The sequence below is a fragment of the Octopus bimaculoides genome, chromosome 1 (assembly GCF_046866305.1).
Source record: "Octopus bimaculoides isolate indiv1 chromosome 1, ASM4686630v1, whole genome shotgun sequence".
Taxonomy (NCBI): domain Eukaryota; kingdom Metazoa; phylum Mollusca; class Cephalopoda; order Octopoda; family Octopodidae; genus Octopus; species Octopus bimaculoides.
This window is the reverse complement of record NC_142928.1, coordinates 59,442,065-59,469,595: the sequence shown is the minus strand read 5'-3', so window position 1 is coordinate 59,469,595 and position 27,531 is coordinate 59,442,065. Positions and strand designations below refer to the sequence as shown.

General features: G+C 35.2%; 1 protein-coding gene across 5 annotated transcripts in view; it reads left to right on the top strand.

Annotated features, from left to right (window-relative positions):
- The window catches only part of LOC106877850 (FMRFamide receptor), a 171,332-nt gene that overhangs the window by 63,652 nt on the left and 80,149 nt on the right, over positions 1-27,531 (top strand). The window contains exon 1 of one of the 5 annotated variants that reach the window (XM_052967116.2): positions 3,504-3,528. The exons of the other annotated variants lie outside the window; for them this stretch is intronic. The gene's annotated coding sequence lies outside the window, so the exon portion shown is untranslated. Of the gene's footprint in view, positions 1-3,503; positions 3,529-27,531 lie in introns of those variants that run through there. 5 annotated transcript variants of the gene reach the window in all.

Below are 27,531 nucleotides of genomic sequence, written 5' to 3'. Positions count from 1 at the left end.
GAGTTAAATATTTGCTAATCAAATTTGATTTTAAGTGCTGTAAGTAGTGATGGGTAAATCCGTAGAACGCAGAAGAGAATGTGGTGTAGTACTTAGTGACTTTGTGATTTCAAACCCTGCTAGGTCAAAGAATAAGTACCAATAAAATGTTGGTGTCAACTGAATCGTTTGTACTCCACCCTAGATATTTATAGTCTTCTACCTACTTTAAAAATAAACATAAAGATTCTCCTACATCCCTTTTATTCTGTTATATGTGGGTCATTTTGATGCCCCAAATTGTCTCTTTTAATCTATATTTAGTGACAAGGACATATATATTCATAGCTAGAATAATGTAGAGGGATTACAAAAGTACAAAGGTCAAACCAATGAAATAGTAGAAGTAGTTAGAGAAAATTTAACACAGTATTAGAGACTGTAAACACTGTATAAAACCTTGTGCAAGACTGATCTCTACTTCGCTCGTATTCACCCACACGTGTAGTGAGCACACATCTAGGAATCAAAGCAGTTGCTTAACTATCATCTATTAATGGAAGCCTTTGCTCATGAAAATTCAAGTAACTGATTTATTTGATTGTCAGATAAAGAAATCAATTAAGGACGTTCAGAATATGAGATCCTATTTAGACCTGTATCATATATTGATTTTCACCACTACCACAAGGCCACAGAATCAATAAATCGCCTCCAGAATTTAACCAGTATCAGTACAGTCAACCATAGAACTTCTGTGCACCCGCTCAATTTTCTGGAAATAACATTCTTATTATTCTGCGCCTAAATTTATGCTCTAGCATCTTGAAAAACACATTGAATATTGAATCCATAAAAACAAAATGGGATGGTCATAACTGCAACGTCTTTTAACTTAGGTCTGCTAGATTAGTGCTGATTGTGAACTTCAAAAGAAACAATAATTAGTACTTATCTTATTGACCTTAAGTAATATGAAAGTAAAATTTACCTCAGCAGCACTTGAACACACAACATACAAAGAAGAAATGAGAAACTGCGGGGTATTTTGTCCGGTCCTTAACTGCTTTTGCCAGCATCATTTAAATATTCATAATGAATTTATATACTTCGAGCATATTTAGGTTTGCTGAAAATTATACTCTTCACGGACTTGCCAAACCTAACGTTGAATTACTAGTAAGCTTGGCTCTGAAAAATAGTAAACAAGGTAAATTTATATTGACCGTCTTGGCCTGCACCCGATTTTCGCTTTTGGTTTTCGTTATTATATAAGTAATACTGGTTTCAAATTTTGGCTCAATGGCCGCAATTTGAGGAGGACGGGTTTAGTCGATTACATCGACCGAAGTGCTCAACTGGTACTTATTTTCTCAATCCTGAAAAAATAAAAGACAAAGTCAACTTCGGCAGAATTTCAACTAAGGACGTAAAGACAGAAGAAATGTCATTAAGCATTTTCCCAGGCGTGCTAACGATTCTGCCAGAGTACCGCCTTTATTACATATGAAATATTAATAAAAAAGTTCATCCTCGACAGATGATTGACTGACTTGCTTACACTATATTCCCTATATGAAGACTGCTCACCTTCTGGCGTTCTAAGTGCTTCTTTTTTCTTCTGTCGCTACACCCTTAGGTTTTATCTAAAGAAGTGGTTGGAAGAAAAAATGAGAATCAAAGCTGCATGAGAGCCAGTTGATGTGTGCAAAACATCTTATACAATGCAGTGGAATTCGAATGTGTGCGCGCGCGGTGTGTGTGTGTGTGTGTGCGTGTTAAAAGAAATAGTTACATGGTTAGTAAACATTAGCTGTTAGATTTAGATAAAAGACCTTTTTTAAAGAAAGACCTTTTTTAAGAGACCTTTTTTAAAAAATTAAACTAAACATTGATTTATTAGTCCTTGTGTTTGAGACATCATTTCACTTTTGTCTCTCCGCTTAAAATCAAATTGCTTGGCAACCGACAAATTCTGAAGTTACCTGCAGCCACAAAGATTTCGTTACATGCTTCAATTATTTTAACTTGTTTATTTAAGTTGTTCATTTTGCTGTTTTCTCTCTCTTTCTCTCACACACACACACACACTCACGCACACACACACATATATATGTACACAGAGAGAGAAAGAGAGAGAGAGAGAGAGAGAGAGAGAGAGAGAGAGAGAGAGAGGGAGAGAGAGAGAGAGAGAGGGATTTATTTAGGTGAAAGAGTAGTCAGTACCATAGTAGACATTAATGATATTTCTTTTTCGGATGAGTCACTGGCTATTCTGGAATTGCGTACTCACGGGGTCATCAAGCAAGTTATGTTTGCCTTGTTATTTTGTGTGTGTATGTATATCTATAGATGTTACTCTTGTATGTGTAATTTTAGTACGTACGTGTGAATGTATGTGTATATCAGTACATTTACTAATATATTTCATTTGGTCAATCATTATAAACAATGTTTTAAAAACAATAAAAACTTAGTAGTCTTAACTGCATCATTTAACATTTCACGCTTTCACCTATGGACCGTTCTTTGATATTAAATGTGACTTCTGGTGAATACGTACGTCTGTGTGTGCTGATACACACACACATTTTGAGTATTTATGTATAGTTGTATGTGTTTCTCTTTATTTGCTGTATACAACCAGCCCATACGTGCATACATAGAAGGGTTTCAAACAACTTAGTACTGAAAGCATACAAGGGGGTGCTGAAAAGTCTTTGGCTGCAAGAATATTGCGGAAGGCCTTATTGAAAGCCCAGCCTTCGGGGTTCTTTTGCAGGACTTAGGAAAACTATAGGACCGCTGCAATAAGTTTGTGAATCCGAGAGGAGAATATGTTGACGAAAATCATTACTGATCCTACTGTATTTTCTCTTACCCAAAGCCAGCAACTTTTCAGCACCCTCTCGTATATAATATGAGATTTCCACCTAACAGAATGTCCAAACACTGGAAACCAGTGACAAGATATAAATGAATCTATAGCCTAAAAATTAATGAGTTTATAGCCTAAAGTTTATATTTTGAAGCAAAACTAAGCATGCTATAAACATTAAGTATGATATTACATGCAAAAGTATTAAGTAATACTGATGTATATAATTTTATATGAGAAATGATGTTTGCATATTTGTTTTATTTTTTTGTATTTTTTCTTCATATATGCGTGTTTTCTAAATGTTTGACTGCTAGTGTCTTGGTCGATATTGTGTAACTTGTATAAGATAAAGTGTACATAGAAAAAGAACAAAACGTCGAAATGAATTCCCCAAACATTTAAGAGGAAAACTGAGGTGGTGCAAGTTTTCACATTTCAAAGTAATGGGATTATCATCATATCATTATGGTATCTACACTTTCGGAATTTTCAGTAATAAGTTTTATTTCAAAAAATGGCAATGATAACTTTTAACAATATTATATCATTCTCAAAACTGTGTTTGAACAAGCTGTTCTTTTTTTTTTTTTTTTTGAGGAAGAGAAGAAAAAAGAACATTATGATTTATATGTCTGTTTCCTTATGCAACTTTAATAGTGGAACACCTGGTATGTAAAGAAATTATGTTTTCCACTGTTTTATTTACTTTTTACCATTAAGTTGTTTTTATTAAATTTGTTATTTTTTTAATCGCATATAAATTATATTACTCCAAACAATTTCTCTCGGGCAATGCCAAATAAAGTTTTCTAGTTGATAAATAATATCTTTCCAATCTTCTTGACTCCAAAATACAATCAGCAATACTGTCTTCATTTTAATGAAATAAATATTTTATTTATTAAATTATTTATTCATAAATTTATTAAGTTCGAAGCCGCACTACATTATACGGTATAAGAAATAGCAGTGCGTTGTTTAACATTCGGTATTACCATAACTTATACATTTTATAAATAGATTACATTTTAATATTGTGTCGGGAAAGAGAAGGGTATGGAGATTCCAGCATTTCTGTTAGTGTCACATCGTTTAATGTTTTGGGCCCCGATTAAGTTGTCCTCTTACAACGATATTATGCTTTATACTTTCAAGGTAAATTAATTCAGTGAATCGCATTCAAACAAATCAATCAATGCTAAATAGGTCATGTCATTATTATTTAGTCCTAAATCAGCAATGAGAAGACAGACCTATAATAGACAGTGCTCCAGCCATGACTATACTATTTTGAATTTGATACTCCAGCATGGCCTTCGCAATGATGACTAAGATATTCTAAAGTAACAAAGACTATATCATACAATCTATTGTACCTAGTATTTTTAAAGGCACTACGGTGTGATTCGTGAGAGATTTTGTTGCTACTTCTAGCTGATTGAAGTACCACATAGAATTTCATTCATCAATAGAAGATCGAACAAGGGTTTCTCAGAGGTAGGATGGTTCAGTGGATAATCATTTTGAAGCAGCTGCACATTTGCCATAAGTTCAAATCAACTCCAGGCATATATATTTGTTCAAGGCCCGTTAGATTTCCCTCCCTACAGTTGACACGTTATGTGAAACAGATTTTTTTATGCTAAGACACTACAGATATCTTTATCTTTTACTTTTATTTGTTTCAGTCATTGCACTGCGGCCATGCTGACGCACTGCCTTGAAAGATTTAGTTAAGCAAATCTCATTTTTGCACTTATTCTGCAGGTATATTTTACTGTACTGTTAATTTGGGTGATTTAAACAAACCAGCATCGGTTGCCAGGCGACGATGGGGAACATGCGCAACACAAACACAAAAGTACACACACACGCATACACATATATACATTCATACATATATATATCACTGACCACTTCCCAGCACCCACACCACATACCATCATCCACACACCCACAATCAATCTTCAATAGCGTCACCACACGTACCACTATATGAGAGCCACACATTACAGACACTCACACTTATACATGCACACTCCCACACACGTCAAAGTCACTAGCCCCTATCCACACACACACTTACTTACACATTCTCACATGCACACACACGCACGCGCACCTTCTTTTGGATCACCAATACTTTATTATCTCCTCTCCTTTAAACCTCATCTTTCAAACTTGTTTTTCTAATCAGTCACCATACTTGACCGCTAAATTCACAAGTTCTTTTTTATCCTCTCTTTGTCTATTTTCTCTTATTCCTTTCTATTGAAGAACGTAGGCTCGAAACGTAAAAGACTGTTTTCACCTTCCCGAGCGTCATACTAATATACCTGCTTGTTGTTTATACCCCTGTCTTCGTCTTTTGTTTTTCTACATATTTCAACTATATACATGTGTGTGTGTGTGTGTGTGTGTGTGTGTGTGTGTGTGTGTGTAACGGGGTTTCCTCACAGTTTTTCCTACCGAATTCACTCATAAGGCAGTGTTCGGTCCTGGGTGTTGGGTAGGAGACCAAGATGAGACTGAAACTGAAACCAAAGCGAACTTCTTAATCACACAGTCATATAACTAAATATGTCCGGAGACCACTACTCCAGTAAAGTGTTGCTCAGTGCACAATCATAAATATATTTTCTCCGTCATTCTACGTCTTCATTGTGCCATTTTTTAACGTTCAGAATAATAATTAGGTATTGATTAACCAAGAACACTAACTTAAAACAAGCAATCCTAATTACACTCTATTTAGTGTTTCAGTTAATTTTTGTTAATTAACTTTTCAAGAGAATGACAGGGAGTGGCAGAAACATTAACGCCTATAGAAAATACGCTGATGTATGTGGTATCTTCCTCTCAAAATTCTGAGTTTTAATCTCACCTTTTATCCTACTTAAGACAGCAATCTCAACATCAGACTTGTACTAGAGTCGATTTCAACAGACTACTCTTCTCCTACAGGTTTGTGGACTTGTACTACTACTATTATTGTTATAATTATTATTATTATTATTATTGTTGTTGTTGTTGTTGTTCTTGTTGTTGTTGTTGTTGTTGTTGTTGTGTGCCTTTGCACAGCTTCTAACGCTGGAGATGTACTACCGTGTCAGCTGTTCACTACCAGTAAACTAAGGTAACACTTCTTATTTTTCGAGCACCTTCCGGAGTATTCGAGCGGTTCCAAGCAGTGCTGTTTTCTGCAAGTGCTCCACCCTTATTGCAGCCCTTATTTTTTCCACGTACTTCTCGAGATTTTTGCTCACTGTTCCCAGGGCTCCGACAATTATTGGTACTACTGCTACCTTTTTTCATCGACCACCACTACTTAACTTCCTAAGCTAACCTATCATATTTCTCGACTTTTCTTCGTTCCTTATCGCATACCTTGTTGTCAGCTGGGCATGCTATATCTATGATCCAGCATAGTTTGTTTTCTTTCTCAATTAAGTCTATGTCCGGCTTCCTATTTTCTATCTCATGGTCGCACTGAATCATAGGATCTTTTCATTTCTATTTTCGACAATGTCTTCAGCTTTGTGGTCGTACCAATATTTTGCTCTGTCAAGTCCATACTTACTTCAAAGTGTCCAATGGACAAGCCTAGCTATATTGTTGTGGCGTCTCTTATATTCCTTCTGGGCTAGTGGCGTACATTGGCTGGTAATATGCAATACGGTTTCACCGTTTTATCCACAGATTCTGCATTTATCACTTTTTGATGTGCTGTCTATTCTGTATTTTATGTAGTTTGTTCTTAGTGCTTGCTCTTGGGCAGCACAGATTAGAGCCTCCGTTTCCGGTTTTGAATCACTATTATTATTATTATTATTTTATTATTATTATTATTTTATGTTTGACTTTTGCTTTGCATTTGTACAAGTTGAATCCAAGTCTCACCCATAGACCTCAAGAGACAACAAGTTAAAAGTTCATGTAGGTGTTATGCCTGGGGTACCATATATTTGGATTTGTACATAGTGTTGTTCTAGAGAATGTTTAAGAAACCATAAGAAATTATGTGCTTGTTTTAAAATTTGAGATCACATAGACAGTATTTTACGTAGGATATGGGCAGTTCCCATGAGCACTATCTTTTGAACTTCAGCCATTTTGGGGTTTCCTCGTATCTGAGCTAGGTAGTAATCAGCCCGTTTCGCTGTCATTCCCAGGGCACCTATGGCAATAGGTATTGTTTTCGTCTTCAGATTCCACATTTTGCTAATTTCTATTTCAAGATCTTTATATTTGCTCAGTTTTTCGTAGGTCTTGACAGATACGTTTATATCGATTGGGACAGTCATATCAATCAGGAGGCATGATTTTTGTCTGAAGTCTTTCAGTATGATGTCTAGCCTATTTGCATCTATCTTTCTGTCAGTTTGAATGGTGAAGTTCCAGAGGAGTGCGATGTGATCATTTTCAAGTACTGGGGGTGGTTTGTGTTTCCACCAGTTTTTATTATGGGGCAAGTTCAGGTTTTTGCAAATTACCCAGTGAATATATTGTGCAGCTCTATCATGCCTGTTGAGATACTCTGTAGGCGCTATTATTATTATTATTATTATTATTATTATTATTATTATTATTATTATTATTATTATTATTATTTTATGTTTGACTTTTGCTTTGCATTTGTACAAGTTGGATCCAAGTCTCACCCAGAGAACTCAAGAGACAAGTTAGAAGTTCATGTAGGTGTTATGCCTAGGGTACCATATATTTGGATTTGTACATAGTGTTGTTCTAGATTATCATTATTATATCATAATATTATATCATAATAATAATAATAATAATAATAATAATAATGACGACAACAACAACAACAATAAAAATTATTATTATTTTTATTATTATTATTATTATTATTATTATTATTGTTATTATTATCATTATTATTATTATTATTATTATTATTATTATTATTATTATTATTATTATTATTATGATATTTAACGAAGCCACTTTAAATATGTTAGTAACAATTGAAATTGTATATAGAGTTAAGCTTAAACATTAACTACGTATTCCTTAGGCTGATATATATTTAGCAAGTCAAACGAACGTGTAAGCGCTCCTGAAACTCTGGTTTTAATGCAACAAATAGCAAGTAAAATGGGATATTTATTTGCTTAACTCAATCAAGTTAGGGTAACAATTATTGGTTTCGATGGAAAATTCAATCAGAAATTACTGATCTGTATTATACAGATGTGCAATTAAAATTTATGGGTGAACTGCTAGCAATCAACATAGAACGCAGTATTGGCTCCAAGCATTCTTGTCTAATACCATTGTAACTTAGCAGCTTCGTAATAATGATTATAAAGTGATTTATTGTCATCGTTAATTATATTACTGAAGTGAATTTTATAAACATTCCTGACTTCTGACCTTACAGTTTTCAATTATATTTTTTTAAATAATTTTTTATTCTTCTTTCAGTCATTTTACTCTTTCAGTCATTAGTCTGCTGCCATGCTGGGGCACTGTTTTGAAGGTTTTAGTAGAAGAAATCGACCTCACTAATACTACTTATTATTATTATTATTATTATTATTATTATTATTATTATTACTGAGTGAGAGAGCAGTGCATACCATCAAAGTGACACTGGGGTAAAATATACGAATCCCTTTATACCCATTATGACTACCCATCTGATAAGGGTACACCAGGCACATGCATCACAACAATATGTACGCGACATGGTGATCTCATATCAAGATAAACAGCGCATGACCGTCCAGGCGGGGCCCAGTTAGAATTTTCTTCAGGTCGAGTAGCCCATCCCACTCAAAAGGTCCCTTATTATTATTATTATTATTATTATTATTATTATTATTATTATTATTATTATTATTATTATTTTAAAGTTTGATACTTACTCTATTGTTCTTTTACCAACCCACAGAGTTATGGGAGCATAAACAAACCAACATTGGCTGTGAAGTGGTGGGATAAACAAATGCGCACACACGCGCGCGTGACGGTTTTCCATGCAATTTCCGTTTCCCAAATCTACTTATATGTCATCTATCAGTCAGGGGTATTAGTAGAAGACATTTGGCCAAGGTGCTGCGCTGTGAGACTAAACCCTGCACCACGTGCTTTCAAAGCGAACGTCTAAACCACACAGTTGTACCTGGGCCAATACAATCTATTTTTTTCAGTGGTGTAATATCAGGACATTCATAGTGTACCAAACTTTATAAATCAATTCTTTATGAGCCAATCAAGAAAATTCTACGTGATATGCAAGAAATAGAAAACAAATTCCTTTCAATTCCCATCTAACCGTGTTATTAAGATAAAGACACATTGCAAAATGTGGTTATGCATATACAAAAGACCGGGTGTTTATTTTTGTAGCGTCTTCGATCGGGAGTGGTAGGGGCTAGACAACAGCAACAACAATTCAATTCCCTATTGTTCATTTCTGAGTTATGAAAATAGAAACTTGTTTCGAAAAGATAGCAGCAGCAGCAGCAGCAGAAGTAGTAGTAGTAGTAGTAGTAGTAGTAGTAGTAGTAGTAGTAGTAGTAGTAGTAGTAGAAAAAGTAGTAGTAGAAAAAGGAGTAGAATCTTAAGTACTGATCAGTTATAGAGAGAGAGAGCGCTGAACTTTATCTTTGCCTTTCATCTTTCTAGGGTGAGTAAAATAAGCGCGAGTCAAGTACTGGGGTTCTGTTTATTCAATTTCCACACACACACACACACACACACACACATTCGCACACCAATATAGTGGGGTCGATTGAATACAGTACTAGTGAAGGGTCGATATAATCGACTGACCTCTTCAACCTAAAATCGCAGGTCTTGAGTCAAAATTTCAGACAGTTATTATTACTACTATTACTACTACTACTACCACCACTACCACCACCACTACTACTACTACTACTACTACTACTACTACTACTACTACTACTAAGGCAGCGAGCTGGCAGAATCGTTAGCACGCCGGGCGAAATGCTTAGCGGTATTTTGTCTGCTGCTACGTTCTGAGTTCAAATTCTGCCGGGTTCGACTTTGCCTTTCATGCTTTCGAGGTCGATTAAATAAGTACCAGTTACGCACTGGGGTTGATGTAATCGGCTTAATCCCTTCCCCAAAATTTGAGACCTTGTGCTTCCAGTAGAAAGGATTGTTATTATTATTATTATTATTATTATTATTATTATTTTGTTTGACTTTTGTTTTGCATTTGTACAAGTTGGGTCCAAGTCTCACCCAGAGACCTCAAGAGACAACAAGTTAGAAGTTCATGTAGGTATTATGCCTAGGGTACCATATATTTGGATTTGTACGTTTGGATTTGTACTAGAGAATGTTTAAGAAACCATAAGAAAATTGTGTTTGTTTTAAAATTTGAGATCACATAGACAGTATTTTACGTAGGATATGGGCAGATCCCATGAGCACTATCTTTATTATTATTATTATTATTGTTCAGTAGTTTTATTTTTATAACGTGCTTTCACTTCACTACCGAGCACAGCTCTGTGCGCCTTGGGTATGTGCTGTGGTTTGCTGTGGTGCTTTTATGTTTACTGTATTGAAAGTGTTTTGCGTAGAATGTGTGCAGTACCCAGTAGTGCAATTTTCTGTATGTTATATATATTTGTAAGTCCTGGTATTTTTGTTATGTATTTGTCTGAGTATTTTTTTATTATACCTAAGGCACCTACTATATTATTATTATTATTATTATTATTATTATTATTATTATTATTATTATTATTATTATTATTATTATTATCATTATCATTATTATTGCGGTTCCAAGCAGTGCTGTTTTCTGCAAGTGCTCAACCCTTATTGCAGCCCCTATTTGTTCCATGAACTTCTCGAGATTTTTGCTCACTGTTCCCAGGGCTCCGATAATTATTGGTACTTTTAACACCTTTTTCATCGACTACAACTGCTTAACTTCCTAAGCTACCCTGCCATATCTCTCGACTTTTCTTTCTTCCGTAACGCATACCTTGTTGTCAGCTGGGCATGCTATATCTATGATCCAGCATAGTTTGTTTTCTTTCTCAATTAAGTCTATATTCGGCTTCCTATTCTCTTTTTCATGGTCGCACTGAATCATAAAATCCCATAGGATCTTTGTATTTCTCTTTTCAACGATGCCTTCGGATTTGTGGTCGTACCAATTTTTTGCTCTGTTAAGTCCATACTTGTTGCAAAGTGTCCAATGGACAAGCCAGGTTATATTGTTGTGACGTTTCTTATATTCCTTCTGGGCTAGTGGCGTACATTGACTGGTAATATGCCATACGGTTTCACCGTTTTGTCCACAGATTCTACACTTATCACTTTCTGATGTGTTGTCTATTTTGTATTTTATGTAGTTTACTTTTGGGCAGCACAGATTAGAGCCTCCGTTTCCGGTTTTAAATCACTTTTAGTCATCCACAGTCATCTGTTTTCTGTGTCTGTCTTATCTTCAACATCTCAATGAAATTGACCATGCATTCTTTTCTTTACCCACCTATTTTCAGTTTCATTCGTTCTCAAGTTCTTGTATAGTGCTTTATCTTTGCAATCTTTCATCCTACACAAGCCTGACCTTCTTACTTCTAATAATAGCGGTTCCGTGGCATATTTTACATACCATGCTATGTTGTTTTCTTCTGCTCTAATGCTGTGTTCGCATCCAATAAGTTTTCTTCCCCTTCTTTTTCTTGGTACATACAGTCTGTCTGTGCCTCTTTTTGAGTGGAGTGACCCATATCTAGTTGGCAATTTCCTCGTCTTTCTGTCTAAGCTGTTTAGTTAGTCTACTGTCCATGCGATTACCCCTGCGCCATATCTAAGGAGTGAAACCGCCCAGGTGTTAATAGCTTCGATCTTATTCCGACTGTTTAATTTCGATTTAAGGATCAGTATCAGTCTGCGTAAGTACTCCACCTTAAATTTTTCTGTCATTTCTTTCTCCATGAATTTATCCATTTCCAAAATCCCCAAGTACTTATAACCCGTCTCTTCTATCTACTTCATAACCTCTCCCGCCGGTAGAGTTAGCCCGTCCTTACATTTGAATTTTGCCTCTCTTCAAGACTAACACACCACACTTTTCAGTCCGAATTCCATTCTGACATCACCACTGAAGGTATACACCGTATCAACGAGGGAACTGACTTGGGCTTCATCTTCACCATAAAGTTTGAGGTCATCCATGAATAACAAATGGTTGACTTTCTGTTGGCGACTTTTGAATACATACCTAGCTTTTGCTTTCTTCAGAATCAGTCTTAGTGGTATCAAGCACAGTACAAAGATCAGTGGGGACAAGTAGTCCCCTTAGAAGATACCCCTCCTAAATTCTACTGTCCCTAAACGTTTTCCGTATGCTGTCAGGTCCGTCCTTAAATTCGCCATACTTTTTCCAAGCAATCGCTCAACATTCGATGCAATACCAAATAGGTTCATACATTCCATAATCCAAGAATGTGGGATCATATCGTACGCCTTACGATAGTCGATCCATGACATGGCTAAGTTACTTTTCCTCCTCTTGCAGTCTCTGAGTACAGTTTTGTCTCTCAGGTGTTGATCCTTGGTATCTTCTGCTCATGTAACAAGACTCCATTTTTCCAGATGTTCGTACATTGACTATTCCAGTCAATAACTTCCACATAAGTGGCAAACAGGATATCGGCCTCTAATTGTCTACCGTATTGCCTTTTCTGATGTTTTTTTTTTTCAGGCACAGCACTGTCCTACCCAATGTCAACCACTCTGGTGTTACTTGGTCGGCATTTAACAAGGTGTTGAGTTGCGCAGCTATTCGTGCATGATATTCACCAAATTGTTTGATCCAGTAGCCTTGAACTCCATCTGGTCCCGGGGCCTTCCAGTTGTTCATTTTTTACTGATTTCCTTTACTTCCCAAACTGAAATGACTAGTTCTGCCTGTTTTGGACAGACTACTGTTTGTTTCAGTTCTTGCAATCATTCGGCATCCTTCTTGCGCTCCTTGTCGTCTTTGCTCCAGATGTCACTCCAAAACCTTTGACTTTCAATGTTATCTGGTATCAACATTTCATCTGTACTCTCCCCATTTATTTCTTTATAGAATCTCTTCTGATCTACTCTGAAAAACCTATTCTGGTGGTAACCCGTCATTCTTTAGTCGTATCTTATCATCTTTGCTTTCTTTGCAACGAGGCGCTGTTTCAGTTCCTCCACTACTACATTCAGGTCCTTTCTTTCAATATTATACTTCTTTTTCAGCACCCTGTATTTTTATTCGCTTTTAAGCTCCCCTTTCTCTTTTCGGTCTAACACTGAGATTTCCTTCGAGAGCTTGTCTAACCCTGCCTGGATTCTTCCGCCATGGATCTTTTCTTTTGTCACTCCCATTCTGTTTCTTCTTCTTCTTCTTCTTCTTCTTCTTATTATTATTATTATTATTATTATTATTATTATTATTATTATTATTATTAATATTATTATTAAGGCGGTGAGCTGGCAGAATCGTTCTGAGTTCAAATTCCGCCAAGGTTGACTTTGCCTTTCATCTTTTCGGAGTCGATTAAATAGGTAGCAGTTGAGTAATGGGGCCAATGTAATTGACTATCCACTCCCCCAAATGTCAGGCCTTGTGCCCATAATAGAAAGGATTGTTATTATTATTATTATTATTATTCAGTAGTTTTATTTTTATAACGTGCTTTCACTTCACTACCGAGCGCAGCTCTGTGCGCCTTGGGTATGTGCTGTGGTTTGCTGTGGTGCTCTTATGTTTACTGTATTGAAAGTGTTTTGCGTAGAATGTGTGCAGTACCCAGTAGTGCAATTTTCTGTATGTTATATATATTTGTAAGTCCTGGTGTTTTTGTTATGTATTTGTCTGAATATTTTTTTATTATACCTAAGGCACCTACTATGATAGGAATTGTTTCTGTTTTTAGATTCCACATTCGAGTTATCTCTATTTCCAGGTCTTTGTATTTTGAAAGTTTTTCCATTTCTTTTAGAGAAACGTTGTCATCTGCTGGTATTGAAACATCAATTAGAAGGCATTTTTTTCCTTCATGATCTTTGACAACTATATCTGGTCTATTTGCCTTAATTTCTCTATCTGTGTGTATTGGCATATCCCAGAGTATGGTTGCTTTCTCGTTTTCTGTGACCTTTTCTGGCGTGTGTTTATACCATCTTTTTTCTGTTGCTATTCCATAATGTTGGCATAGCTTCCAGTGTATATAGGTCCCAGCTCTGTCGTGTCTGTGAATATATTCCTTCTTAGCCAGGACTGGGCAGCCAGAGATAATATGATTTATTGTTTCTTGTCGATCTCCACATATTCTACAGTTACTTGTTATATTTCTTTTCATTATGTGTTTTTGGTAATTTCTGGTGGGGAGGCTTTGGTCTTGTGCAGCAATTAAAAATCCTTCAGTCTCTGCTTTGAGTCCTGAGCTTCTCAGCCATTTCTGGGATTTTTCTCTGTCTATTTCTTTCGCATTTAGTTTAGCCCAGTATTTACCATGTAGGGGCTTTTCTTGCCATCGTTTTATCATGGTCCGTTGCTGTTCTAGTTTTAGTTTGGATTTCATTTGTTTTATAGCTTTTGTTGTTTCTTCTTCTTCTTCTTCGTATTTGTTAGGTAGATTGATTTCTTGTTTGTATTTGTCAGCTTCCTTAAATACTGAAAACAGTTTTTTGTTTTGCTCGTGTTTTGTGGCTATTTGTATTAGTTTCCCTTGCTTCTGGAGTAGGTATTTTTGCAGTCCTATGGTGGTTATTTTATAATAGTTTTCTAGCTGTATAAGACCCCTGCCACCTTCTGTGCGTTGTATATATAGCCTTTCTATGTCAGATTTTGGGTGGTGCATCCTATATCCTGTCATTATTTTTCTTGTTTTCCTGTCTATTTTACATAGTTCGTTTAGTGTCCAGTTAAGGATGTTGTAGCTGTAGCTTATAACTGGGACAGCTAAAGTGTTGATACCCATTATCTTGTTTTTAGCATTGAGCTCTGTTTTTAGTATTGATCTAACTCGTCTATAGTACTCCTCTAGAGTAGTGGTAAGAGTTATTGTTTGTAAAGGTACTAACAGCACATACACACTTAAGAATTTCGATAAAAGTTTTGACAATTATGGACACAAAAACACAGATTGTTAAAGTAACAAACAAAAACGTTATGACAAACAAACTGGCACTATTATAAATACAGACATTAATACTTTCAAACACAAGAAAATAACAATTGCACAACCGGATGCATTTTTTCAAGCACAGAAGTTGACAGTAACCAAAATTTTAACAACGGAAGGACAATATCGACAATAGTTTTGTTAATGTTACCAACCAAAGAAATATTGAATATGAGTAAACGCGCAAATATGAGAGAGGTGGGTAATAAAAACAGTTTGCCTCTGTTGATGATTTTTCTAGAAAAAGATCAAGAAAAATGTCATACTCCTACCCTTCGGAGTTCGATTGGGCTTTCATTGCGTCCTAAGAGCAGTTAAAGGAAGTTCTAGTCGAGATGTTGAACAAGGTGATTTCCATTGACCAAAGCAAGGTATATGAACGTGTGTGCTTGGTTTTCTGAGGCTACAACCAGGAAACAAGAAAAGCTGATGCGCCACACATGCCTATATTCTGGTTCCACAATACATGAAATGACGTTTAACGCGAGTCATAATAAAAACATGGGTTATGACGTTGAGTCTTGTTCCGTCGTCACCTTTGTTACGCAGGACGAGTAGCTGATGAGCGTCCAAGTGACAAGAAATAACGCACGGTCGAGATAGTTTTGCATAAACAACCTTAATGTCCTCCCCCCTCATAAAACCACATAGTAATTCCGAAGTTGTTGTTTATTGTCGGGGGCAGTAATATAATCATTGACCTTGGACCACACGTGTGGTAATATGACCCTTTGAGGGCTTTCTGGCCGAAAAACTCCCTAAATAGAAAATATGAGAATACCAGATATAGCAATAATGACAACGGGTCATTGAAACTGATATTCCGAATGCATCACCAGCTGAAACTCGGGGAGAAGTGAAATATATCATTTTGTTCTCAGTCAAAAGCACCAACTACCAGGGACCCCTCTACGATTATAGCCAGTAGCACCGATCTATCACGGAGGAAATATACAATGAATAGATGAGTAACATTATGAACGCGCACACACATACACACAGATGCTTTCGGTTTCATTTGTTGAGTGAATGGGTTGGTGTAAGAGGGTGTGTGGAATATTAGTTTTATATTACATTATTTCAGAGAAACGGTTAGTGTAAGAGGTGGTGTAGAGTTGAATGGTGTAGGGGGTAGTGTGAGGTAAGAGTTATTTAGGGAGAGTGTAATAAGTAGTGAATGGAAAGGGTGTCAGTGTTTCGATTGCATATAAAGATATATTTGCATTAACCCAAGTATAATACAAATAAGGTTGATTTTTTTTATAAAAACGGTAGAACACAATCAAAAATGCCTTGTAGTATCTATATACGTCCCTTTACGTTTGGAGTTCCCATTCTGCTTGTATAAACGACTTTGCATTTTATCCTTCTGAGATTCATAAAATAAATTCTAGTTAAATACAACAGATCAATATAATCGAGTGCTTCATCTCAAAATATGTGGTTTGTGCCTAAATTATAAGTCATTATTATTGATATAAGAGCCATTATAAGTACAATGGATTACCATTCACGGTGTAGTTTTAGACTAATTGCCTCCTGATATGCTTCTTTCTAAGGTTAAACATAACTTTTTTTGCTTTCATCGTCCTGGCGGAAGGTCACTTTTATAAAATAAGTATTAATCAAGTAATGGCGATCAATTTTATGGAGGGGTGGAATGAGATAATCCAAAGATAGATTAACTATCACTACACTATATCAATATTTGCAAATGATACTTAATCCAAGTATTTCTCTTTGAAAATATGTAAGTAAATACTATCATTCATATTTTCTGTCATATAAAGTATCATTCATATTTTCTGTCATATAAAGTATCATTCATGTAAGTTTAAATTGCCTCCACATCAATATTCATTATCTTTCATGTGGTATAATGTAAAAAAATATGTTGATGGATGTTTGCTTATTGTTAGCAAGCCTGACATTACCTCTTTCAGATTCCTGTTTCCAGGCATGAAACTTCGAGAAGTAATTCTTAAACTTAGCTTACTTTTGAAACTTCTATACGTATAATAAATTTTACTTGACTTCTGAAACCAAGATAAGTATGCGACTATCTTGTATAATTTATATTGTGCGACATTTTATAAATTCTGCAGGCTTCTTTTATAGGATCGATAGAAAATCTTAAAGACGCATATGTACTATAACTATAGATACTTCTTCCGCGATTCTTGCGCTCGTCTAGAGAAAACATAATTAGCAACTGGAATTTATAACAGTTACCTATTGTCAAAATTGATTGGTTTTAATAATATCAATAATACTTTCCTATGATAACTCAAGGGACCGATACTATTTAAAATATTGCAATATTACAATATTCCACTCTCAAAGAGACTTACAATTAGACAATACTTTTAAATTGCCCGATCATTCAAATATTTGAACAATACTGTCAGAAACTGTCAGTACTTTACATGTAGAAGGTTGCTTTCTTTTCTTCTTGCTACTAAGTTTAACGTGATGCCAGTACTTCTAAGACGAACAACCAATAACAATTAAACGTTGAAACACAGCATCAATACTGACCAGATATGATTTCTATGAATAAAATCCTGAGGCTCATTTCTTGTCCTTTATTCAACCATTGTCATAATAAGCAAAATGTTAAGCGGTTATAGACAATTGACTGTTTTGTTTAATACTCAGTCCAATATTTGTCGGTGAACTTGATGCAGTAATGAATTGGCTATTGCAGTAATGCATTCGAAGGTCATCTCTGTGACTCGTAGAAGCAGTTTTTATTTTATTTTCGTATGTTTCATGTGATAAGAGTAGCAAGCATAAAAAGAAACCTTTTGTGCCTGATTATCATTGTTAAAATCAATATATATATGGAGAACAACAGCATTGTATAAAAGTTCAATACAAAAGAATTTTTTTCCAAATATTTGCTGCATCAGCTTATACAACCGGAAATAGGGATTCTCTAAACAGGAAGTATGTCATATAAATAAGTTATTTATTCCCAATTTTTATGTGCAATAGATAAGTTATAAACAATTATTAAAGATATCTCGTCTAGCATAATTCAATCAATACGATATTTAGTATATACAAGTACAAAAGCTGAATGAAATATTGCACTAACAGCAATGTCTATACATTGGATTTCCAGTCCACTGCGTATAAATAAATCTAATGTTAGACGACTCCATTCACCTAACTCTTGAATATGAATATCAAATCTAAGGAAACACAACTGGTCGTTAGTGTTGATGATGTTGTCGTTGATGATTGATCCACCAATCAAGCCTAATAGAGCAGACTTATTATCAAAGGTTTTTCAGTCGTTACCATCCTGCCTTCCTTTATTTAAGATGATAGGAAGTGGTTTAATGACGATTTTGCGGTTGTTTCTAGCTGATCGAGCAAGCACGTAGAGACTCCAGGGTTGGCATCATATCCAAAGAAGCTAATAATCTGCCATCCACTTAACATGAAGTTCCTTAGAATTTTTCTGTTACGCCTTCTGGACAAAAGATAGACATATAGCTAAGTACACGAACCATATTTGAAATGGTGAGACGAAAATAATGATTAATTTATTGAAATGACTTCGTTAATGAGAAAAGTATTCATTAGCGGTAATTTTTTTTTTCCTAAGGAACAAAGGAGAGGACTCTCAGACTGATTTCACTACAGCTGTAACTCCAATTAATTAAAAATTATTTTTGATTCATCCCTTCAAGTTTGTTAGCCTGCGCTTAAATATACACAAAGCAATATTGGGTAATGTTCCTGTCTCACTCTTTGCATCTACCAAATTACTGGGTATTCTTCACAAAAAAGTTTGTTTCTACTGGTCATACTGAGATTTTGGTAGCTATTCAGTAAATTTTGCTTTACTGAGAAAATCCAACAATATCGAAACATGTACGGAGTTGTTACAACCGTTGCAAAGATTTGACACATTACTGCCAATGATCTTTATGTATTTCATTAAAATTAATTTGTGGCTAGTTGAATTTTTGTGGAGATTTCTCCCTTGCTTCCTCTAATAACAAAGTTTCATTAAGGGTTTCGATCAGTATTACAATTAAGTTCCTTGCAATATCTATCATCTATGTAGTTATTGTAGTGAACACACAACATAATAAAACTTTATAGATTCGTATTTCTAATCATTGACTTGCGATTAGAATTATGACATTATTTACCATGCATGCTTTTGCATAAAACTTGTTGAATTGATGCTACTTGATATTTTTTATAATACAGAAAAATCGCCAGAGGATTACTTTGTTTCAATAAAAATTTGATATTTAACATGAAGTGGTAGTGAAACACTTATCTCTCACGAAAACACACCTGCTTCATTTGTTATAATACATTCGATATCGTACAACAACTGATAGCAGAATGTTCAGCACTTATAAATGTAAAAGGAACGAACAATAATATCATAAATTATATCGCTTGAGAATTAAAATCTTTCTCACAATCGAGATTCTAAATTTTAATTTGCTCAGACTGAACAAAGGTTTTATTGAATAAATTATGCATTAATCAAATTATTTTGTTTTCATACTTCCATATTTACACTCACAAAGTTAGAAAATGTAGAAGCATATATTATTTCCGGTATGTGACACTAAATGGGTGTTTTTAAAATAAATAATTCGTTCAATTTAGTATAAATGCTGCGGAAAGGTTGGATTAATTACAAACGGACACGCGCGCGCGCATACATGCACGCATACACAGATGTACGTATATTACACAAATATATATATTTAATAATCGGTATGTGTGCCCATGTGTTTGTGCGTGTGTGTACGTGCGTGCGTGCATGCGCGTGTGTGTGCGTAAGCTAATTTTGTGAGTAAAGCCTTTTACAGTATTGACTGATTGTGGCTATCTAAGAAGCATATTGTGCTCCTCTGGCTACTTTCAAGTTTTCAATATCTCTTCTGTATATATTTTGTTATATATTTAAGTATGCTGCTATTGTTATCAGAGACAAACGAGTGCTAATCTTCAATGAGAATAGCAGCATATTTTACAGTTCTGTTAGAAACACACATTGAGTAGGGATATTTCAATGTCTGACAAATTGCATTTCAATATGCATAACGAATCTTCTATCTTTGTGTACAATTCGCTTAATGCATTTAAAACGCATATGTAGCTATGCAAGTATATTATACTTTTAAAAGAAGAAAGGCGAGAGTCACTTCAAAGTTTCGGCCTACTGACCTATAGCATGTGTATGTATGTGTGTATGTATGCATATATGTATGTATTGATGCAGTAAATGATGAAAATGATAAAATGTTAGCGTTATGGAAAGTTTCACCAGACGAACTGCATAATAATATTAGTTCTTATTAACCATACTAGTTATCATTATGTTGGTAGTCAATGGAAAATAAAGTTTACGGAAATGCTTGAGGTTTCTTTGAAATGTAGGAACCAATGTTACAACTCTATTCATGTGGTGAAACATTTAATTATCATTGTTATTAAATGTTTCACCACATGAATAGAGTTATAACATTGGTTCCTACAGACCAAAACTTCCCAGGTGTATACACATACTGTTGCATGACAAACGGATGCCGCCTCCACATATGTATATATATCTGCGAGTAGGTGTAACACAAGAATATACCTTTATATCACACAAACAGCCCCATATATATATATATATATATATATATATATATATATATATATATATATATATATATATATATATATATATGGGGCTGTTTGTGTGATATAAAGGTATATTCTTGTGTTACACCTACTCGCAGATATATATACATATGTGGAGGCGGCATCCGTTTGTCATGCAACAGTATGTGTATACACCTGGGAAGTTTTGGTCTGCTTTTATTTACATACTTGTGTCTACTGTATGACTGTAAGCGTCTACGTGTGTGTAACAATCCCGGATATAGTGACTGCAATTGAAGGAATACATTGTCTACTAGTCTTGTTCTTGTATTCTTTGTACTGTCGATTTGCTTTTCCTCATCAGCAAACCCCAGCCAATCGCCTCATTTTTTTAACCCTTGTCTAATTCTTGTCTTCATTGGGATTGATCACCTGGAATGCCCTCCCGCGTTTCAACATTCATGTAAACAAACTTCGTGTCTCTCTTGTAAATATCCTTGAAACAAAGATGGGATGTCCTTCTCTTCTCTTTTCGAAGATCACATGATGTCCAAGATCTTCTCATGATACGTAGGTGGTAGGAGTTGAGACGCTGTTCTTGTCTGGAGCAGATACTTCAGATTTCACATTCATAATGCAGTGTAGATTACAGCCTTGGTGTGTTCCATTAGTTTACTGTTTCTCCCAGACTTTTCTTATTCGCCTAACTAGTTTGAAACTGATTTTTCAAAATGTCTGTTGATCACAAACTATAGAGAAAGGTTTTTCGTGATGGTAGATCCAAGGTATATGAACTCATAGACGACTTCCAACTCGCAGTTGTTGACATCAACGATAGTTGAAAGACTAACAATTTGTTCTAGCAATTTCATTCCCTTCACCCTCTCTGTCTATCTTTCCTTCTCTCGCTCTCTCTCTTTCTCTCTCTTTCTCTCTCTCACTCACTCTCACTCTGTGCTTATATATATATATATATATATATATATATATATATATATATATATATATATATATATATATATATATATATATATATATAAGATCCAAGGATCGAGGTGTAGGAAGAAAGTTACCTTCAAACAATCCGTAGTAAATATTTAAAAAAACAGCTTTCAAGGAAAATAGTGGTTTATTGAGACGGAAGGTTGTGGACTTTTTCGTGTCAATGTACAATAAACTGAAAATTCTGATCGAATCTTCCATGGATTAACATGTACCTCCTTGCGACAATGCAAAATTTCATTTAATCAAGATACCCTTGGCCAGTGTAGTAGCCTGCTGTATACACCTAGCTTGGATATTTACCACTTCCGAGGTACCGCTCGCTATGAAGCGTATGTAACTCGGATCTTATCTACTCTATTCTTTAACTCTTGCATATATTACTGGTATGTATAACAGGTCAGAATGTTAAAATGCTACATGTTTTTCTTTTCAGAGTGTATTACAATCGTCAATCTTCGACTTATTCTTATCCAAGTGAGCGTTTAGCTCAGTATTCTACCCGCTATTATTCATAGCTTTATCTACTTCGTTCCATCGTTAAATATAATTTACTTCATATGTGTCTGCATTTGTGTCTGTATGTACTTATTTATGTATGTACTTATGTATGTATGCGTATGTGTGTATGCATGCATATCCGTGTGTGTGTGTGTGTATTTGTGTGGGGGGAGGGGTGTAGGAATTCTTCGTTGATATTGCACCTGATAAATACCTCTTCAGCAAGAAATTTCAAGTAACTGTAGTCAACTTCAGCAAAAATATACGTGTTTTTCATATAATTACATATAGTTATATTCGTGCTTATGCGCCTATAGTTTATGCGCACGAATTTCTGTTTCTGTGAATGTATGTCTGTGTATGTGCGTATCTGTCTGTGATTGTATGTATGTGCGAGTGATTGTGTGTATCTGTGTATGTATGTAGTGTTTCATGTGTCTTCTGTATATTTTGTTGCAAATTCATAACCATTTCCTTTAAGTGATTGCTATTCGTCGTTCGTTTCTATAGGTTTTACGTCTCAATGTTTAAAATAGTAACCCAGTCTGTTCATTTTGTCAGCTATGAAATGTTTAGAATAGTATTCGCAGCTTCAATGCTATTGAATTTCTGTAGGCAGTGATAGCTTTTGCTGAATGTGACTTATACAGGAGTCCTTTAAGAGATCGTGTGTGTGTGTGTCTGTGTGTGTGTGTGTCTCTGTGTGTGTGTGTGTGTGTGTGTGTGTGTGTGTGTGTGTGTGTGTGTGTGTGTGTGTGTGTGTGGTAGCCTTGCCATGGCTGTGTGTACTCACGTTAGTGATAGTAATGCTGGTAAGGATGTATGAGGTTAGTAGCGTCCGTGTTATGTGTGTGCATGTATGTTTATGTCCATGTTTACCTTGGAGTTAGTAATATATATACCTGTATTTATCTAGTTATTGATCGCTTTTTTTTTAACGTATTCATGTAAGCATACTATAGAACTTCTATGTGTATGTGTATAATTCTGATTGTCCACGTGTGTATGATGGATATAAGTTTATTTTAAAAATGGGGATGTTGGGAGAGTCTATAAGTGGGGATTAATGCATGAATTTCCTTGTATCTGTGCAGTTAGAGTTGTTTGACTCGTTCATATCGGGGAGAATTGTACACCTAGTCGATCAATAAGCTGCAGATTTTTCAACTGAAGGTTTGATGGAGCGATAATTATCTCTGCTGGGTTATGTTATGTTCATGAATAAAATCACATAGTGACCCACTCCACCTAATTATGGATATATATTATATGTTGTTGATATTGTTGTTGTTGTTGCTGGTGGTGGTGTTACTAGTGATGCTGTTGTTGTCGGTGTTATTGTTGTTGTTGTTGTGTGTGTACGTACCAGCGAGACCCGAGATAATTTAATAATTATGAAATTTATTTATATCGTGATATACAAATTTTATATCGTGTTAGCATTATTTTGTAATTTTAAGGACTTTTATGTTAATGTGCTAGACAACGGATCGAGGCTACTGAAAATTTAGGCTTTAGATATTTTATTGTCTTAGTAACCATATAATAAATATTAAACATATATAAATCATTGTAAGTATAACCAAAGATATTTGAAAACCAGTTAAAACGTTCCAGAAGATTCCGGTATTTTGTTCGTATCTTGTATCTAAAATTTAGCAGTGAATCTCGTGGTATACGTTTTTCGTAACGGACTTGCCTCGTTTTCTTTACTTGCTAGTTTGGATAACTCCAGATCCGGTTATTTCCAAAAAGAGACGTAACCTTTTGTGGTCAATATATTCCTACTGTATTGAAAGTCTGGCCTTGTGAATTATTCATAGTCACAGAATATGTTAAGCGTAGATGAAATTTAATCCTTTCTATTTTAAATAGTAAATCTGCGTCAGTACTATTTTATTTCAAGGTATATGGTTAAACTATCACATTATCAAAGCTTCAACAGAATTTTGATAAAATCCGAGACCTCGAGTCTGGTCCTGCTGCAAAATCCTTGTTTAACGCTCAATTGCATAAAAGCATTGCAACTATTCCTCTTTTTAAACTTAGAACTTGTGATGGCATTCCAGAAGTGAATGAGTTCCGTAGTTCAACAGGGCAGTGCTCAGCTTCCAATTAGTCGTCACTTATTAATTTATTTATTCTTAAATAATTTTGACATCATATCAGATATCTCCACATCACATTCGATAAATGACTGGCTTGTTACTGAAGCAGTCTCATTTGTAATTTGTATTAATTTGCAATCTCTTTCTGTTACTCAGTTGAACGCAAATTTGGGTTTAACTTATATTGTTTGTAATACATTCCCAGATGATGGCACTTAATAATAATAACAGCTCTGTGACTCACAGTATTATGGATAAAACTTGTCTGAAGTATTTTGTCTCCAACAGGTCTACGTACACCCGTAATTCCTTGTTGGCATTTATACATCTCGCATTGGAGAAATGCGAATATCATTGGCATTTCATCAATTTGCCAGACGTTGACATGATCAGATGACGCAAAAATATTGCACGTACTCGTCTCTATCAGATGCACAGGTAATCTGAATATACTCTAGACTATTGCCAAGATAGCGGCAATGCATGTCCCCGCTGCACATAATACCTGTCGTATGTTGCTTCTAAGAAGAGTTATAAGCGTAGCTATATAAGTCTAAAGAGGTATGCTTTACCATATTCTCCAGAGGCATCGATATAAAACAAGTTATTTGCAGGATCAATGAGGATATATACTGTTGGTAGCTTGGTAGCTTTGTTCATTTTAGCAATGATAAAATCAATGTTAAGATGAACGATTTCTTATATATTGATGCTTTGTAGGACATGTTTTCAAAGTTCTGATTAACCGATTCTTTCACAATTTGCTGTTTTTCTGTTAGGACTTTAACCAGCTTTAACTCAACGCCTCTTAACAAAAAAAAAATTCTTTTTAAATCCAGTCATATGAACATAAGCAACTGGCTCTCCAAAGACATGCTGCACCACCTTTAAGTCATTCATTAACTCAGTAAAGTAAGTGTTGCGCGCCCTAGCTATTAAGTCTGGTTAATTTACCACAGTGTCATTTCGCTTTAGACCATTTGCAGGTTATGATACGTTAGAATATGACCAGATTTGTCGTATTTCCCTTCTAATGTTATAGCATCTTGAAAGTATTGGTGCTTGTTACATAGACTCATAGCAAATGAAGAGTGTATAGCTATACTCCCAGTTCTAAATACTGGTTTTCTCTAGCTGCAAGGTGACCCATCAGTTGAGATTGGTTGCATCTTTTGTGTGTGTGTGTGTGCGTGTGTGCGCGCACGCGTGTGTACGATAATTGATAGAATAACTGTAGAAGTTCCCTGATACGAATAATTCTTATCTTTGATGGCTTTCTGCGTATATGCTCAAGTACGATTCTGTCCTTTAAATGATCAAGACAAATGCAGAAACACCCATCTCAACGACATCACTATGTAATTGAGAATTGTTTTGTTGACCTTCTGCTGAATCTGCCTCATCAACTGCGCTACAGAGACAGATGAAAGTACGAAGATGAAGTTTTCAAAATGGGTCACAACTCTATAATGGAAGGTCATATATGCGTTTTCGGTTGGTTTGGCGTACTGAGTGGATTTTTTTTAAACAATAGCCGGACAATTTTCGTTCTCATTATTTTCTCACCATTGTATATTATCTCTTGCTAAATCGCACATAATAAAGAATGAAGACGTATCTATTACATAAAAACAAAATTAAAATGAATAAACAAACAATAAAATCCGGTAATATGACACATTCACCATCCTATCATATGCTTCTTATGTCATTTACTTCAAGGCAATGATGAAAAGTGGGTCGTTCTCTCCATCCCCACCCATCTCTCTCTCTCTCTCTCTTTCTCTCTCGCTCTCTAACTACATATTTAAATACAAACATACATACATACATAAATGCTTACATGCATACATACATATGTGTGACTGTGTGTATGTACTTTCTCTCCCTTACCCGTTCTCCCATGGATTCCCTCTCTCTCTCTCTCTCTCTCTCTCTCTCCCTCTCTCTCTCTCTCTCTCTCTCTCTCTCCTTTTCTCTCTTAATCTCTTTCATTAGTTACCTAATCCCTCCTATCAGGTTCACTACATGTCACACTCTCTTTCCTTCGATACTTCGTTTCGGTATTATGTCATGTGTCCTCTATTTTCGTCTTCTATCTTCCCTCCATGTCACCTCATTTTTCTCTTTGTCTTACTGAATAGCACCTGTGTACATATTCACGATTATACACACACGTGCAAACAATCATACAAAATACAAACATACGCAAACATGAACCCATGATCATATAACTGTGTCCGTATATCCGTGAATATCTCTATATCGTTCTACCCAACAAAAACCTAAGTGGAGAAATCATATACGCATATCTACATACGTACATACATGTACACAAATACATACACACATGCTGGATTGTGTGTGTGTATGTGTGTGTTTGTGTACTTCTCTTTGAGCATGTATATGTATATATATTTGTGTGTATGAAATGCGTATATGTGCGCAGTGTTAAAATACTGTTTAGATGGGTATAACGTTACCAGGTAATTAAGTTGCCCCAATGTGCAGTTCCTGTATATTTACTCTACATCTATACAGTGATCTTTTGTAGGTGCAGTATGGCCGAACGGATGCGCATAATGTGTATGATTATGTGCAAATGTCATTTGCTATAACCTCAGGCCAACGTATACTCTGTGAAGGAATCCGGGTGGTCAAAAACTGTATATTCAATTGGCTTGTACCTGTAATTAAAAAAGCTTTCTTACACCTCATGTCACGATGATTCCGCCTAAGAATTATCTTGATACTACACATCTCTGGAACGTTCTGCCAGTTGGACAATAATTCAGGAGTAGTTAATTCACTTGATCAAACAATTGAATTCCCTACTTCGAACGACAGAGATCAACCACCGTATTGTGATCTTCTATTTCTAGACCAGTAAAAAATTGGAAAAGCTATAAATCACTGAAGTGGTCTCATAAAACCGCCCTATATGCCAAATATCAGATTCAATTTTTATTAACCCTGAGGTAAGTGTGTCCATTTCCTCATGCATGTATGACCAGGATTTTCATTTATTAATGCTATTATTAATTTCTCTCACTACATTAATTGCAATAAAGATCACTCAGCTTCATATTTATTTAGATACATACATGTGTGTGTATGTGTATGTGTAGATATGTATGTATGTATATATATATATATATATATATATATATATATATATATATATATATATATATATATATATATATATATACACATACACATACATATAAATATGTATGTATGTCGG